The sequence below is a fragment of the Euprymna scolopes genome, chromosome 8, assembly GCF_053919585.1.
Source record: "Euprymna scolopes isolate OS-2025 chromosome 8, ASM5391958v1, whole genome shotgun sequence".
In the NCBI taxonomy this organism is placed as follows: Eukaryota; Metazoa; Mollusca; class Cephalopoda; order Sepiida; family Sepiolidae; genus Euprymna; species Euprymna scolopes.
In genome coordinates, this window is record NC_136489.1 from 135,028,939 (window position 1) to 135,046,132 (window position 17,194).

A 17,194-nucleotide genomic window follows, 5' to 3' on the forward strand; every position below is an offset into this window, starting at 1 on the left:
AAGTCGGATTTATAATGTTGACAGATAGATCCAAATTAAAAATCCAAAATGCGTGTAATTCCAGTCTTTAGAGAAATCCTGTTTGCAAGTAGTCGAAGAAGATAGATTATTTCGAATGGTTAAAGTTTTTTTTTTTACTAAGGTAGCAGAACTAGCATAACAGAATTTTCTATGGTCGATTACCAAATTTTGTAATTGCGAAAAGATAGATTTAAAAAATACAATAGAAGTAAAATACTTAGAAAAATTCTGGTTAATTTCTCAGAAGTACGTTATAGATGTTATGCGAAATGTTGTAGTTATTCCAAATTGGTGATTAGGTAGCCTACAGGATTTAATTGAGGCTAAGTATTTTAAAGTTGCTGTATTTGCATTTTGCCTTATGCTTGCATTGGAAACTTAGTACGGTTTTAATATTCACTTCTTTAACATTGAGAGGATATTATTATGCTAACAGCTCAGAAATACACAGGTAACATGATTAAAACTTGGGGTATATGATTTAGATATACTGACTATAGCCCAATTGATTAAGAAGGGAATGTTGTTAGATCAAAGTGTTTTTTTATAAAAGTCGCTAAAATTGTCCTTTGATAACTATCTGGCTTTATATTAAATGAAAATGTGTGGTTAGAGATCTTAGCTTTATTTAAGTAGAAGTATATATATATAATGTATGTGTATATTTTGAGTTGAGTCTGATTATTGTTGCTGTAATAGTAGTTTCTATAATGACTCTGGGCAAAGAAAGAAAGTAAATCATAATTTTTGTGATTATTTATTGAGGGAACTGAAAGAGACACAATAGTAAGGTCAGGGAGGAGAAATGGGTCGTTGGTATTTCTATTATGGGAATTGTTAAGCGAAATGTTGTTACTATTCATATTGTCAATGTTGTTATCTGGTGGAAGTTTTGGTGTAATGAAAGAGACGTGGTCCATTGTAGTTTATTGACGAAAGGTTGGAGGTCGAGAATGATTTGCAGTGCTTTTTTTGCAGTTTTAGTTCATATGTCGGTTACACTGCAAGAATAAACAACATCTTTATGGATGCAATTGTTTCTGAGAGGGCAATAACACATTTCTTCGTAGGTACACTTATTTTTAGAGACTAAGGTGAAATGAATGTCTTGCGCTGCTTTAATTTTTCTTATTATTTGATGAGATTATTGTGTGTGCTAAGTTAAGTATTGTTCTGCAAGAAATCTTAATGGAATTTTTATTAAGCATAGCACTGTATCTATGAAGGTACTTAAATCATTTTTCTACAATATTTCTTACCTTGGAGCTGAAAAGATGGTCAAACCAGATAGTACTCTTTCAATTAAGTTATCGTTAGAATGATAGTGTTATTATGGATATGCAGGTTGCAATTATTATTGTTTTTAAATTTAATATAATGGTTTGTTTTAGTGTTAGAAAACTTATGTGTAATTACTAAAGGTAAACGGAGAGTCATGTGTTTATTATCATTATACTTAATCTTTTAAGCATATTCTGAGTTCTTTAGCGCATAATTCAAGAAAGCGGAGATGAATGTTTTTATCAACGTAGAGCCTAGAAATCTTAATAATTTTAAACAAATATGTTCAAATATACTGTAGTATTGAAATTCAGTGATGTTTGAAAAACATTCCGCTTTGATAGTCCTAATAAGCTGTGATGCATAATTAATCCAAAACAAAGACCACAATATGTTAGCTATCGTTTGTATATCGCTCTCTATGTTAATTCAAACGCTCTTCAATATTTGTATGTCTCTGTGAGCATTTGTAGAAAGATTGCACGACTTTTCTCGATGCGGCATCTTCCATGTGTACTTCTGTGCATAGAACTAACTCGTATATAACTTGGACGGCGAGATGATAAATCGCTTTACTTCAACTAAATAATAATAATAATAATAATAATAATAATAATAATAATAATAATAATAATAATAATGAGTTTTATGCAGACAATTGCATCTAGGACACACTATCAAATGATACAGGTACAAATCGGCAGTGCTACTTGAAAATAAAAGTCACTAAATCCTATAATTGATGGATATACAGACAGATAAACTTATTCAAGCTAGAATATCGGATATCATAATAATTAACAAAAGAAAAGTCAGGCCAGATTGTAGATTTCGCCGTTTCGGTGAATATCAAAGAGGCAGAAAAGCGGAGTAAATACGGGAAATAGCTAGAGAGTTCAAAATGATATGGAAGATGAATAAAATGAAGATAACACCACTAATAGTAGGTACACCAGGAACAATCCCGAAAAATATTTGTTAAATTATGAGAGAGATTGGAATGAGAGGGATGATTGAGAAAATGCAAGAGATAATAATAATGAAAGCGGCTGAAATATTTAGGAAAACTCTTGAATGTGGAAACTAATGAGTCGAACGTAAAGAAACTGTTATAGCTGTAAAAAGGAAAAAAAAACATGGAATCATGAAAAAATTATACAAATGTAAGTAACTCCCTCAGAAAACAAAAATTGTAGTGTCGGCATTAACTGATGCTTCAACAAATAATCGAGGAGGGGCACAGAGGATGAAAAAACCGAGGAGAGAAAGCACTTACTAGACCTCCATTGGATGAGTGCAAAAAGGACAGGGAACATGGGGAGGTGTATTGCCACTAAAATTCCAGTGAAGATCAATGATCGTTCTCAACGAGAAATCTATGGTAAAGGCCTATTTCAATAATGCAAACTAATGTGCAAAGGTTGTCGAGAGAGGTTGTGAGTACTGGAAATCTGAGGAAACTTGTTGTCACTTAAACTCCAGAGAACGGCACAGATTGATCTAAAAAATTATTTTATGATAGCCTGTGTAAAACGTAATAAATTAAATTATTTAGCCACATAAAACACGAGAAATACTTACCATTTATTAGACTTTTGCAAAGAACGGATATGTAGATCAATTGTATCTACTAAAAAACGAATGCGGTTGAGGCTTTCTTAAGGTTGAAGACATGGTAAATATAGAGGAATGAAGCCTGACTAACAATATTTCTGAAAGTAATAAAACTCTTTATTAGGAATTGAAAAAGGAAAGTATACTAAGACTGAAGTGAAAAAAGTAAGAGGTTGCAAGAGAGAAGGTGAAATATTACTTGGAAAATAATAAAGATATAGACAAGAGCACAAAGGGAACAGTAGCGGTTATTACTGGAGATGTTCAACGAAAGAGTAATATCAATAGGTTATATCTGAAAAGAAAAGACAACGAGTACTAATAGGTGTCAAACAATGCGTGAAAGAAGATGAAAATAATCTGAAAGTTTACATCTTCAACTGTTAAGAAAAAAATTATAAATCGTTTGACAAAATTAGAAAACGTGAAAGCAAGATAGTAAAAACTTATAGAATTTAAGGCAATAAATGAACAAAAAGCCACATTTAAGTGATTTGATTAAATGCATAGTCTATTTAGTAGGGTTCTACCGGAGGCATTTGGCTAGGAAAAATATGATTGGAACAGAAGCTCTAAAACAATGTGGTTATGACAGAAGCTCTGATATGTTCCGCACAGGCGCAAGCGCTCAGAACGATCCATGTGAAGTATCGCATTAATAATACGTCGCCTATGTGGGCAGGATAGTGAGAATGTACAACTACTTGTCAGTAATTGTGAGAACCTAGCTTAAAACGTGGCGTTTTTACAATATTACGAGAAACTTTCATTAGGATATATGCAAGCAAAGTGGGGTTGTATGCAATGATAAAATTGTATGAGCATATTTTAGAAAGTGATAACGTGAAATTAATGTGAGATATGAATATCTAATATGATAATTTGATTGAAGCAAGGAAACTAAATTTAGTCTTGTCGAAAACGGAACACAAGTTAATAATCATTGATAAAACTGTACCAGATTATATGAGTGTAGGAATAAGAAGGAATGTTCGAACCAAACAGGGATTTGAAATAAAAGGCAGATAAACAGATTGTGGAGTTGAGAAAGATAGAAGTTGCAAGTTTTGTGATGTGAACCTTAGGGATTGTGACAAATGGATTTGACAAGTGATATAAACACAATTGGCATCCATTGTGATGCTGGAGTTCTTCAGAAGACTGCCTTCTTAGGACCCACCAGAATCTTGCGAAAAGTACTTGAGGCCTAAGACAAGACAATGTGTATAGCATATAGTCATTTGTTATTATCTGTCTATGAATATAAAATTAGTCACTACATAACTAGACATGAAACAACTACCAGAAATACAGAGAAAAATAAATGAAGAAAACGAGTGTGAAGCATCCCCACTGTTACCGCACTTGTGGAAACCCCACAAGTAGAAACACCACAGATTAAAAACAGAAACGAGGAACCTCCCACAAATCACAATATATACAATCAAAAACCTAAACAATTCAATTTACGCAGGAGCCAAGATGGTATGTATGAAGTTCGAATCAAAAAAGCAACCGGGGAAATATGCATCGACAAAACTTTGATGGGAAATAAGGCTAGAAACCCTAAAAAAACGAACATAAAAATGAAGCTAAAACGATAAACAAGAAAAACTCGACGTGGTTAAGATAAAATATTGTAAATGTAACTATCAGGGAGAGGCTAAATAAGAAACAGGAAGAATTGAACCAAAACATAACAGCAAAATACTGAGATAATAGTGGCAAATCTGAACAGTGCAAGGACATTTGAAAACAATGAAAGCCAATTCTCCTAAAATGTGTACGTAGGAAAAACAAAAACAGAACAACCAAACCCGACGGAAACAAATCTTTACTGGAGTAAGATATGAGAAAGACAACGGAATCATAATAGAAATGCCGAATGGCAGAGAGATATGAAGAAGAGTTACAACAAATCGAAGAAGGAACAGTGAATGAAATTAGCAAGGAAACCTGAAAGACCATAGCAAAAAATGGCGCACTGAACAGGACACGACGGGATATATGCATACTGGTTAAAAAAATTCACAACATCACACGAAAGGCTAGCTCAAAGCTTGAGAAATTGTATAGAGGAAATAAACGTGCCAGATTGGTTGACAAAATGTTAGACCACACTGATAGAGAAAGACACAGATAAAAGAACCGCACCCAGCAATTATACGCTGATCACGTGTTTACCCAATACATGGAAAATATTAACAGCACAACTGATAGAACAAATCTACCACTCCATGAATAATCGGAGACTTCTTTCCGAAGAACAGAAAGGATGCCAAAAAAGTACAAGCGGAACACATAATGTATAGATAGACAAAAAATCCTAAAGAGAAAAGAAGGAGAAAGAATCTCGCCATAGCGTGGATCGATTACAAAAAAGCATACGACAGGTCCCCCAAAGCTAGATTATAGAATTTTTAAAAATGTATAAAACACCAAGCAATATCATCAACATGATAGAAAATGTAATGAAAACGTGGAGATTAGAACTGACAGCTGATGGACAACACATAAAAGAATTTAACACACAAAGAGTCATTTTCCAAGGAAATTCACTATCAACATTACTGTTCATCGTAGCCATGATACCCCTGAACAATATACTGAGAAAGTGCCAAGCCGGATACAAGTTCTTTAAAGCTGAGGAAAAAATGATCCACCTGATGCACCTGGATGAGCTGAAACTTTTAACAAGGACATAAAATGAACTAGAGATATGAATAAACACTACCAGGATCTTCAGCTAGAATATCCAAATGGAATTTGGTATGTAAAAAATGTGCACTACTAGTTACAGGAAAGGGAAAACTGGAGACACAGAAGGCATGAAACTACCCAAACAAAGGGAAATAAGGGCACTAGGGGAGCAAGATGCCTTTAAATACATGGGATTTCTGGAAGTAAACACCATCAAAGCAACAGAAATGAAAGAGAGTATTTGAAAGAAATACCCCAGGAGAACAAGCAAACTTCTGGGAACTAAATTATATAGCAGAAACCTAATAAAAGGTATAAATACATAGGCAGTATCATTAGTAAGATAATCTGGATCGTTCATAATGTGGGCTAAAGAAGAACTGAAACAGCTCGATTAGAAGACTAGGAAACATTCACAACGCACTACACCCGAAGGACGATGTTGACCGACTCTACGTCAAAAGGAAAGACGGCGGGAGGGGACTGGTCTGTATAGCAGATTGTGTGAATGACACCAAAGAAGAACTAGAAAAATACATTAGGCAAAACACTGAATGGATAATATGACAGCGAGAGACATTGAAAACAACTAAACAGAAAACAGAAAGACAAAGGACAAAACGAGGAAAGAAATATGGGAAGAGAAACAACTACACGGACGATTCGTAAGGATGAGAGAAGACGAAAATAACGAAAAAACTTTGACATGGTTGAGAAAATCACACGTAAACAGATAAACTGAATCCCTAATAACGGCATCACAAGATAACTCGATGAGAACCAATCACATCAAAGAAAAGATCGACAAAACACAAGAAAACAGCAAATGCAGACTCTGTGAACAAAGAGACAAAACGATAAACCATATAGTAAGTGAATATAGCAAACTATCCCGAAAGGAATACAAGAACAGACACGACCATGTGGGAAGGACAGTACACTAAGAATTATGTAAACAATTGCATCTTGAACGCGCAGACAAATGGTACAAACATAAACCAGCAACAGTGACTGAAAACGAGAATCAGACAATCCTATGGGACATGGACATACAAACGGATAAACCTATCCAAGCAAAAATACCGGATGTCGTAATAATTAACAATAAAGCAAAGTCCTGCCAAATCGTAGACTTTGCTGTTCCAGTTGACCACAGGATAAAAATCAAAGAAGAAGAGAAACGGAAAAAAATACACAGATCTAGCCAGAGAACTTAAAGGGATATCAATGATAAAAAAATCAAGATAGTACCTATAATAGTAGGAGCACTAAGAACAATTTTGGAAAAATTAAACAAAACAAAAAAAAAGAATATGAGGAATTGGAATCAGAAGAATTACTGGAAAGATACAACGAATAACAATAATGAAAACAGCTGAAATATTAATGAAAACCTTTGAATGCGGGGACTAATATACATGAGCCAGACGAACTGCTGCAGAGACAAAACATGAAGGAACGTTACATGATAGACTGGTGCAAAGCCTGAAAAGATGAATCTATGAAACATAAGTACCAGAATGTGTGACTAAATGAACGACTACGTTTATACAAAAGACACAAAAAGGTACAACTCAAAGCAATTACAGACCGATAACCTACTTACCGACTATGTGGAAAATTTTTTAGTGCACAACTGAGAAACAGAAGGATGTCGTAAAGGAAAAGGGGAGACACACGCCTTATTATATATAGATCAAAAAATGGTAAGGCAAGTAAAAAGCAAATAAGAAAAACATAACCATGGCATGGATTGATTAAAAAAACGTAAGACAGAACCCCACAAACATAGATAATAGAATGTCTTTAAATGTACAAAATATCTGACAAAATTATTAATATTATTAAGAAAGCAATAGAAACCTTGAGACTGGAACTCACAGCTAGAGGACAGCACCCTGCTGATATAATAATACAGAGAGAAATCTTCCAAGGAAACGCATTATCACCACTACTGTTTATAATAGTCATAATGCCACTAAACTACATACTGAGAAAACGTAATACTGATTACAAATTTACAGACACAGAGCAAAGAATAAACAACCTTATATATATGGAGGACCTGTCGTTGTTTGGTAAAATAAAAAATGGATCTGGAAAATTTTATAAATACAACCAGAATATTCAATCAGGATATTGGAATAGAATAATGACATGGACAAATGTGCGTTACTTGAGATGAAAAAGGAAAACTAGACATATCAGAAAGGGCGGAACTCCTGAACTAAAAGAAGATGAGAGCGCTCAATAAAAGTGACACAAATATCTAAGGCTACTACAAGCAGACACCATTAAATCTACAGAAATGAAAGCTAATCTTGAAAAAAATACCTGAGAAGAATAAGGAAACTGTTTGTAAACAAAGCTATACAGTAGAAATTTAATTAAGGGAATAAACACGGGTAGTATCGCTTATAAGATATTCTGAACCAATCATAGGAAGAACATAGACACCTTGGTCAGAGGACGTTGGAATTAGTGACAATGCACAATGCATTACACCCAAAAGACGATACTGACTGACTCTATGTGCAAATGAGCGAAAACGTAGAAGATCGTATAGAAGGAAGAATAAAATCTAGAAAAGTATATAAGTCAGAAAGATTGATCGTCGCAGCAAGAGACACCACCAAGAACAACAATACAGGAAACGATGATACCAGAAATAAATAAGATGAGAGAAGAACCTTGCAGAAAAAGGCTGACCAGCAGAACCATGTATTCCACGTTTATGTATTCGTGTTATATGTTAACACACACAAACACACACACACACACACATACACTAAAAGAGACACTACTGACAATCATGGCAGGGTTAAAAGGGCTAAAGAAAAGAGTTAATTACACACTAAGAAAATGTTAAGAAAACACCTTGAATGCGACATGATAAGCTTAGGTTTAATTAGTAAAGGACCACCATAGACATTTAATGACAAGTATAAACATTCTGATGAACCCTTTCGTCACATTCGCAGTATGACCATTCAGTGAATATACACACCCAGAACCAACAATACAACACTAGCCCAAATTGAATATTAGAACACGCACGACTACAAAAGAGAGATAGTGCACTGAGAACTTTACAGTTGACTACAAATCGAACATACTGATAAATGATTCAAACACAAACCAGAAGTAGTGCAGGACAAACAAAAACCACAAAATCCTTTGGGACATGGAGATACAAACAGATAAACACGTCAAAGCAAAAAGACCGAATGTCATAATAATTAACAAGAAGAAAAGAAACTGCCAAATTAGAGATTTTGCCGTCCCAACACCCCTCAAGGTGAAGATCAAAGAAACAGATAAACGAAACAAATATGCAGAATTTGCTAGAGAACTTTGGGGAATAATGAATCTGAAGAAAATCAATATAATAGTAATCATTGTGTTACAGGAAAAAGGGCTGTCCCTTTCCATGTAAATAAGAAGAACATTAGATAAGTGAAAATGAGATTAGGATAAGCCAAGACTCGAACCTTGTAGGCAAGGTTAAAAAATATAATGTTAGAAATCAGAATGTTAAAAAGGTATATTGTAAAATTCTATTATAAATAGTTAGATACTGTTTATATTGTAAAAAAGAATTGATCGTTCATTCTTTTACAAAACTGAATATTAAAAATGTCAGCTAAAAAGAATGAATAATACAAATTAAAAATACATTGTTAAAAAATAGATTAGTTTAAAAATAGGTTACGAGAGGATTCTTTATTGCAGAAGTTTGTTTTGGAAACACGTGTTCATAGCCACGTGAATTGGTCACGTTTGGGAAACACACTTCTAACGTCATAGCAAAAGGGGGGTCTCAATATAGGAGCTAGAGTTGTCAGATCAGGGCAGTTGAGGCAGAACAGTTGAGTTTGGCAGTCAGTGGTCAGCTGCCCCTTTGAAAGCGAAGGGTAGAAGATTAAACTATGTAGATCCCGAATTCCTGACGTCATCATCATTCGACCGGTCCAATGAATAAAGAATCACCATCGATATTTTGTAACTGTTTGTCTTCGTGTCGTAATTCCACAAATTAAAAGGTAAATGTGTTTTGTCTATCATCATCTTATAACGAACTTTGTGTAGCCCTTACAAGAATATGTATCCCTCCTCCTCTCTATATGTGTTATAAGAAATATAACAACTGATATATAAATGTTTCTCTCCCTATAATCACTATCGTAATATGTATAAATGTCTTCCTGTCATCATCATCGTTATATCCGTTATATGTATTGGTCCAATATTAACTCGGCGTCATATTTCTCCAATATGAAACCTCAACTCCACAACAATTGTAGGAGCACGAGGAACAGTTCTAAAAAACTTGGAAAAAAGACTAAGGGTAATCGGAATCGACAGGAAGGCAGAGATTATACAATGAATGGTAATGCTGAAAATAGCTGAAATATCAAAGAGTGCAGAAACTAGGTCACATGTGTGACAAATTCTAACAGGGTATATATAAACTGCAACAGAAATAAAACAAAAAGGCGCAACCAAGAGAACTGGTACACCAAATGTGAAATATGGCTATCCTCCTCCTTGTCCTATCATCTCCCTATTTCTTTTACCTCAATTCTTTTTCCTCTACATTTTTCCAGCGAAAAAAAAACGTTTGGTGCGATAACGCAAATTAATTTGCAAATGGTATCGAAAGAGGTGGCGAGTACTGGAAGTTTGGGGAGACTTATTGTCACTCAGACACAGTAGAACACCACTAGTTGTCCTCAAAGAGTATTTATTGGTGATAACCTGTGTGAAAACCCCTTGTGAGTGAATAATAGATAAGTAAACATACTTATTTTTTTAATTATTCAAAGAATTTTTCAGTAGAAGTCAGAATTTATGAAATTTCGAATGAAATCAAAGTAAAATAGTAATGATGATGGCAATGCAACAGTTTACATATATTTCTATCATAAAATTTGTTTGCGTAGGAAAGGCTAATAACTTCATTATTTCTAATCAGTAGACATTGTAGTTGCAAGAATAATGAGATAAGGACACATTTCGAAATATTTAACACGAATACTGTGTACAGATATGATGTATTATGTATTATAGTTTGTGTATAATTACCTCTCCATCTTAGATAGGGCCCAAAAAGATCTCATTTTTTCATCTAAGCTCCAACCCCTGTGCCATTGCCGCAATGTTGCATCTCTGTGCCCGTTTTACGAATAGTTTCATGGAAAGTGTTCTGATGAACGCGTTGCATATATGCCCTTCGACGCACATATCTCCGACATACCCTCTTAGACTTACCCCTATCACTGTTGAAGTTCCTAAAGCTTTCTACTCTAATAGATTCTTCCCTCTGATAAATAGACTTTGGAATTCCCTCCCTACTACCTGCTTCTCTGACTGTACTGATTTGCAGAAGTTTCAACACAACGTAAACTAATATCTTGTTATTCTTTCCTAGGCCTGGTCCCAAATAGTAGCCTCTTACATTAAGTGGCGATATACCTTGTTAAGGCTGACCGTGAGTAAACAAATATATATATATATATATATATATATATATATATATATATATATATTATACGATTGATAGTACACACGTGTGTGCGTATGAAGATAATTTGAACTTTGCTTTTATTAGTTGCGTATTTCCTTTAATATGATGAATACTTGTCGATTCGTGCGTGTGGTGTGCTTATTATCCGCGGTAGTTTAAGTGTCCTTTAATGCACTGCGGTAATAATAAAGAGTCGCATTCAGCTAATTGAGCTATTACAAAACGATGAACTAAGGCGAATGTGCATGACCCACAAACCATGTGCAGCTTGTCTCTTCTCTCATCCCTCTCACTGACACTCTTTCTCTCTATTTCTCTCTCCGTCACAAACCTACAATTTCTCAAATACACACTGACACACTCATACACAGATATAGACTCCACAGTTTTATATATATGTATATATACCAAAAATGGGCATAATATATAAATACGCAAGACCGCCTTTCTGCAACTGAATGTTTATTGGATGTGCGCGTGGCGGTATGAAATTATGAATTTATATAGGAATATTACGAGTTTCTGCATACACTCTTAAAGTAGTGTTCATCTCTCATATTTATGTGAATTAAAGACTAAAAGAATAAAATAACACTGTATACCTAATATATGTATATATATATATATATATGTGTGTGTGTGTGTGTGTGCGTCTGTGTGCGTCTGTATCTCTCTCTCTCTCTCTCTCTCTCTCTCTATATATATATATATATATATATATATATATATATATATATATATATTATTTTTATACTGCTCCCCATGTGGGTGTACCAAATTGGTTAAAAGGGAAAATTATTCCCAACTCGCATTTAGGTAAAAATGTACTTTCGTAAATAATTGAATTCATTCAAAACATATCGCTAAAACCAAATCAAAACAACACCTATATATATATATATATATATATATATATATATATATATATATATATATATATATATACACACAATTGGTATATATTGGAAATATATATATTTCCAATATATACCAATTTCATATATATATATATATATATATATATATATATATATATATATATATATATATATATATATTACTTAGGCGGGGCAGCTATGCCCAGGCGTAAAATATGTTTAAATATTATACTTGAATTTGTCCATATTTCGTATAAATTTGTGATTTCAAAAGTAAATAAAAATGTATTCGGATGCCATCTGTAAGAACTCAAAGCTGGTGACGTTACCACTGTACCGACGTGACACCGACGTTACCACTGTACCGACGTATATGAAGTGATTAAAAATCCAAAATTAAAAATAAACTAAGGTTAAAGTATAAAATATATGACATTCTTTTTAAATTTTAACCCATGTTTTACCCCTTAAAACTATTTTCACCGGCCGAAGGCAAATAAAAGAACGGTACGTAAAAATGCAAACATTTGAAACGTCTAAGAGTCGCTCAGCTACTTTTAGTTTCGGCGGAGATAGAGTTTGAAAATATGGAGACAGAAAGACAGGGATGTAGCCTTTTATATTTGACTAATACATTTATACCATATAAATATGCATGTAAATATGTTATAAACATAAATATATACATATAAATATGTGTATATGTGTTTATGCATATGTGTATTTATTTCATATATTATAAATATATATATGTGAATAAATATATATATATATATATTGTATACCTACATATAACTCATGAATGATTTTTTGATATTTTATGTTCAAGTATACATACATCTATATATTTGTGTGTATATAAGTGTATATATATGCAAATATATATATATATATATTTATATCGATATACATGTATAAATATATATATATGTGTGTGGGTGTTTGTGTGTGTGTGTGTTCCGTGTATATTATAAATATTTTGTGTTACAGAAATATATAAACACACATATATATAGATGATGTTTGGAGTAATATGTCTATTTCACACGCACGTGTGTACTAACAAGTGCGTACTAATAAATAAAATTTCAACGTAATATGTGTGTGAGTGTCTGCGTGTGTATTTACAATATTTTATTCTGCAGTAATGCATATATGTGTGTATATATATGTGTGTGTATATACATATATATTTATACAATTATTATGATAAAAAATAAAGATATTTATATATATAAATATATGATATATATACACACACATATATAATGGTAACGTTAATAGTATAAATATATATATAAAACGGTAATAATATACATATATATATGTCTATATACATATATATATAAATATACCTATATATATATATATGTATATATATATATATATATATAAAGATGCGTATAATAATGATGTTTTCAATATACAATGTGCCCTAGTAGTGTGTTGTTGAATGTTGTTTTTTATGTAAAAGATGAAGGGATAGGAAACTTGAAATACAATATATATATATATATATATATATATATATATATATTGTGGTAATCCCGTTTTAGTTAATGTCTTCATCTTCATTCACTAGAAGAGAAATCTTTCTACACTACACTAATTTAAAAATAAGCGTGTAAACAAAGAATGCCCAATCGGAAAGAGGTTCACGTTCCTTACATTAAAAACCGAGCTTGTGTCTTACAGTATGTTTTTGTAAAATGTCCACATAAAAATACATATATATATATATATATATATATATATATATATATAATTAATTTCAAAGATATTTATTCTAGAAAAATGAAAATAAAATTTATTAGACATTAGATATAAGACATGTCTCAATTAATGCTGTTTTTCATCCCCCTGCAGATATGCACACTCACACACGCGTATGTATATGCATGTGTATACAATATATACTACATATATATACATTTACACACACGCGCACACAAACGCCCACACACACGTATGTATCTATGTGTAGGTATATATATATATATATATATATATATATATTATATATATATACATGTATGTATTTATATATCTTTATATATATATATATATATATATATACATAGAGAGAGAGAGAGAGATAGATAGATATACGAATATACGAATACAAAATTTTTTTTACATGTTCGAGCGCGTATATATGTGTGCGACTATTTATGCAAGAATAGATCTTTCACATATTGCAATGTTATTTTGCTACTGTAGTGAGGTTCGCGTGGGATTTGGTAGCGAAAGGCTATGGCCCATATTCAACTTAGCGCACGCTGATATGATCGCGCGTTTTAGCAGAAATAGGTAAAAAAAAAAAAAAAAACATTGTATATGCATATACGTGCACGTAAGCATTTACATAATCACAAAGACGCGCACGTGCATGTGTCCATATATATAGAATCTATCTACTCTTGCTCGCTCGCTCTTTCTATTCTCTGTCTTTCTCTCTCTCTACCTCTCTCTCTCTCTCTCTCTCTCTCTCTCTCTTCATATATATATATATGTGTGTGTGTGTGTGGGTGTATTTGAGTGTGTGTGTGTGTGACTGTGTGTGTGTTTATTTACACATATATACAACAATAAAAGACCTGCGATAGATGAGGTCATTATACTACTCTCGCTAATGAAACATCCCCCTCACATGTACGCACATATATAAACAGTGGGTTTCGACGTTCGTCTGTCTTTGTCTACTATAAGTTCACCCCTGGATTCTACCCGCAGCTAAGTTTCAAAAAAAAAAAAAAATGACCTAGGGGTCAGATCAGATGGCGGGGTTAAACATTATTACTAAAATGGCATCTTGCCATTTTTATTTTTTTTTCTCCTTTTTTCCCCCTTTTCTTTAGACATTACATAGTAAACATGACGCTCACCTCGGTCTCTCTTAGTCACTCCTCTTCGTGTGAGGACAGCCATACCCATAGAGCAGAGAAACACATGTATTCACGGGAAGTAGGGAATTCTTTCGCGGTTACTGATCGTTCGTCTCGTTTTATTTTGTTTGTTTTTTTTGTTTTTGTTTAGTTTTTTACTTTGTTATTTTTTGTTGTTTTTGTTTTTGTTTTGTGTTTTTGTAGTTGATACTTTCTTTGTCTGTGATCATACAACAATCCGCGAATCGGTAAATCACGTAAAAATATTCAAAGAAGCGTATTTATATAGATATATACGCATTAGACATCACACACACGCGTAGCTTCATATACACGATATATGTCTGAAAAGTAACGGAATTTGTCTCACAAGCAATTTATTTTAATTCTAAACTATTACGGATATGTTCTGCACATTAGGACTAAGCTATCCATCCCCTCGAGACAAATTAACTTTCCCACGTTTTTCGACTGGAGTTGGAAAGAATTATCTGACATAGGCCCCTAGCCTCGTTATTGATAATTTATACACCTCCAGAACAGGGCACCTTGATAAATTCAGGAATACGGGGTTGTTTCAGGACTTAGATAGTCTGTGTATCTGTGGTCAAGCGTTCAAAGTTCATTCATCAATGTTTATAGCTGAACGACTTTAAAATGAGGAATTGTAAAAAATATAGGTGAAAACCAATTAAATGGTTGTAAAAAATTGTCAATACTGTTTTTAACTCCTAACCATATTAGTTTGCGGCCCGATATAGTGTAATTCGGATTTTCATATTATATCAGCAACAGTTAATTGACCTAAAATTTATCACTATTATTATTATTATTAGTAGTAGTAGTAGTAGTAGTAGTAGTAGTAGACGTAATATTATAAACATAAATACAAAAAGAGTTGCACCTCAACATTATAATCAATATATATATATATATATATATATATATATATATATATATATATATATATACATATATATATATCTGTATATGAATAAATAAATAAATAAACAAATATATATATACATGTATATATATATATATATATATATATATATATATATATATATATATGATGAGAATAATGGAAATAGTATTCCGACAAAATAGAAAAATAAAAAGGAACAAACCGTGTTGTGTTCATCAACGTTTCGTCTTTATTTCGATGAAGTCTCGAAATAAAGACGAAACGTTGATGAACACATAACATGGTTTGTTCCTATATATATATATATATATATATATATATATATATATATATATATATATATATATATATATATATATATATATATATATAAGTGCTCTTTATATGCGTGGTTAACAAAGGAGCACGTTTAACTAGTTGGTGCAATTACAGCGGACTTGGCGCAATTACCCCAAAGTACTCACCTATTTATATATACTTATATACGTTTATATGTTTATATATTTTTATTCATTTCTAAAATAATGAACCGAAAACCGATCATCATTAGTAGGCATAAGAGGTATTCATGTGGTTTATATTTAGTTTAGCTGAATTTTATGCAAAGGTCGTAAAAAAGGTAAGGATTGAAAAGCGTATTGGACAATAAGATACTTCAAAATCTTTTATTCCCCTAAATTTTAAGGGGTTTTTGTTTTCGGTCGTTACAGGAGTTTTAAGGTGCATAATATCAGAACACTCTCACATTTTTTAAGATTCGCATTGAATTGTATTCATTATTATTATAGATCAATTAAACAAAATGTTATGAAATTCAGTTTTTATCCGAACATTTCTTAAATTTATTTATTTTTTAATAACATCATTTAATGGATTTTGATGAGAAATTAGAATAAAATACTACACGTAAAGTTTAGAATTACTTGATTTCTTTTTAATGACATATAAAATTCGTACAAAACTCTTTATTTCGAAAAAATACTTTTATCGCCCTGATATATTTATTCTTTTAAAGATCTATATCAAATTAGATATTTGTGTTTATATGTTAATATATGTGTATGTAAAACATTTTATCCTAAAATAATTAACAGACCATTATAAAGTTTGAAGCAAAGCTGCAACGCGTGATGTCGGCTATATTTGTTTGAATTTTATCATAAAATAGATTAGTACCCTTTCATAGAAATCCAGATATATTCGAATTTGTGAAATTTTATAATGACTTTATTCATAAGTGGATTAATATTTACTAAATTTCTTTGGAATATTTGTATGGAGACTTTGCAGGAAATAATATGGTTATACTCGAATACATTAGTTTTGCACTAAATAAGTTCCATACAATTTTAGAAATTCT

At 32.2% G+C, this 17,194-nt stretch overlaps 1 long non-coding RNA gene across 1 annotated transcript in view; it reads right to left on the bottom strand.

Annotated features, from left to right (window-relative positions):
* The window catches only part of LOC145284066 (uncharacterized), a 188,493-nt gene extending 173,308 nt beyond the window's left edge, over positions 1-15,185 (bottom strand). The window contains exon 1 of the long non-coding RNA XR_013868795.1: positions 14,907-15,185. This is a non-coding gene — a long non-coding RNA (uncharacterized LOC145284066). The remainder of the gene's footprint in view (positions 1-14,906) is intronic.
* Positions 15,186-17,194: the final 2,009 nt, after the last annotated feature.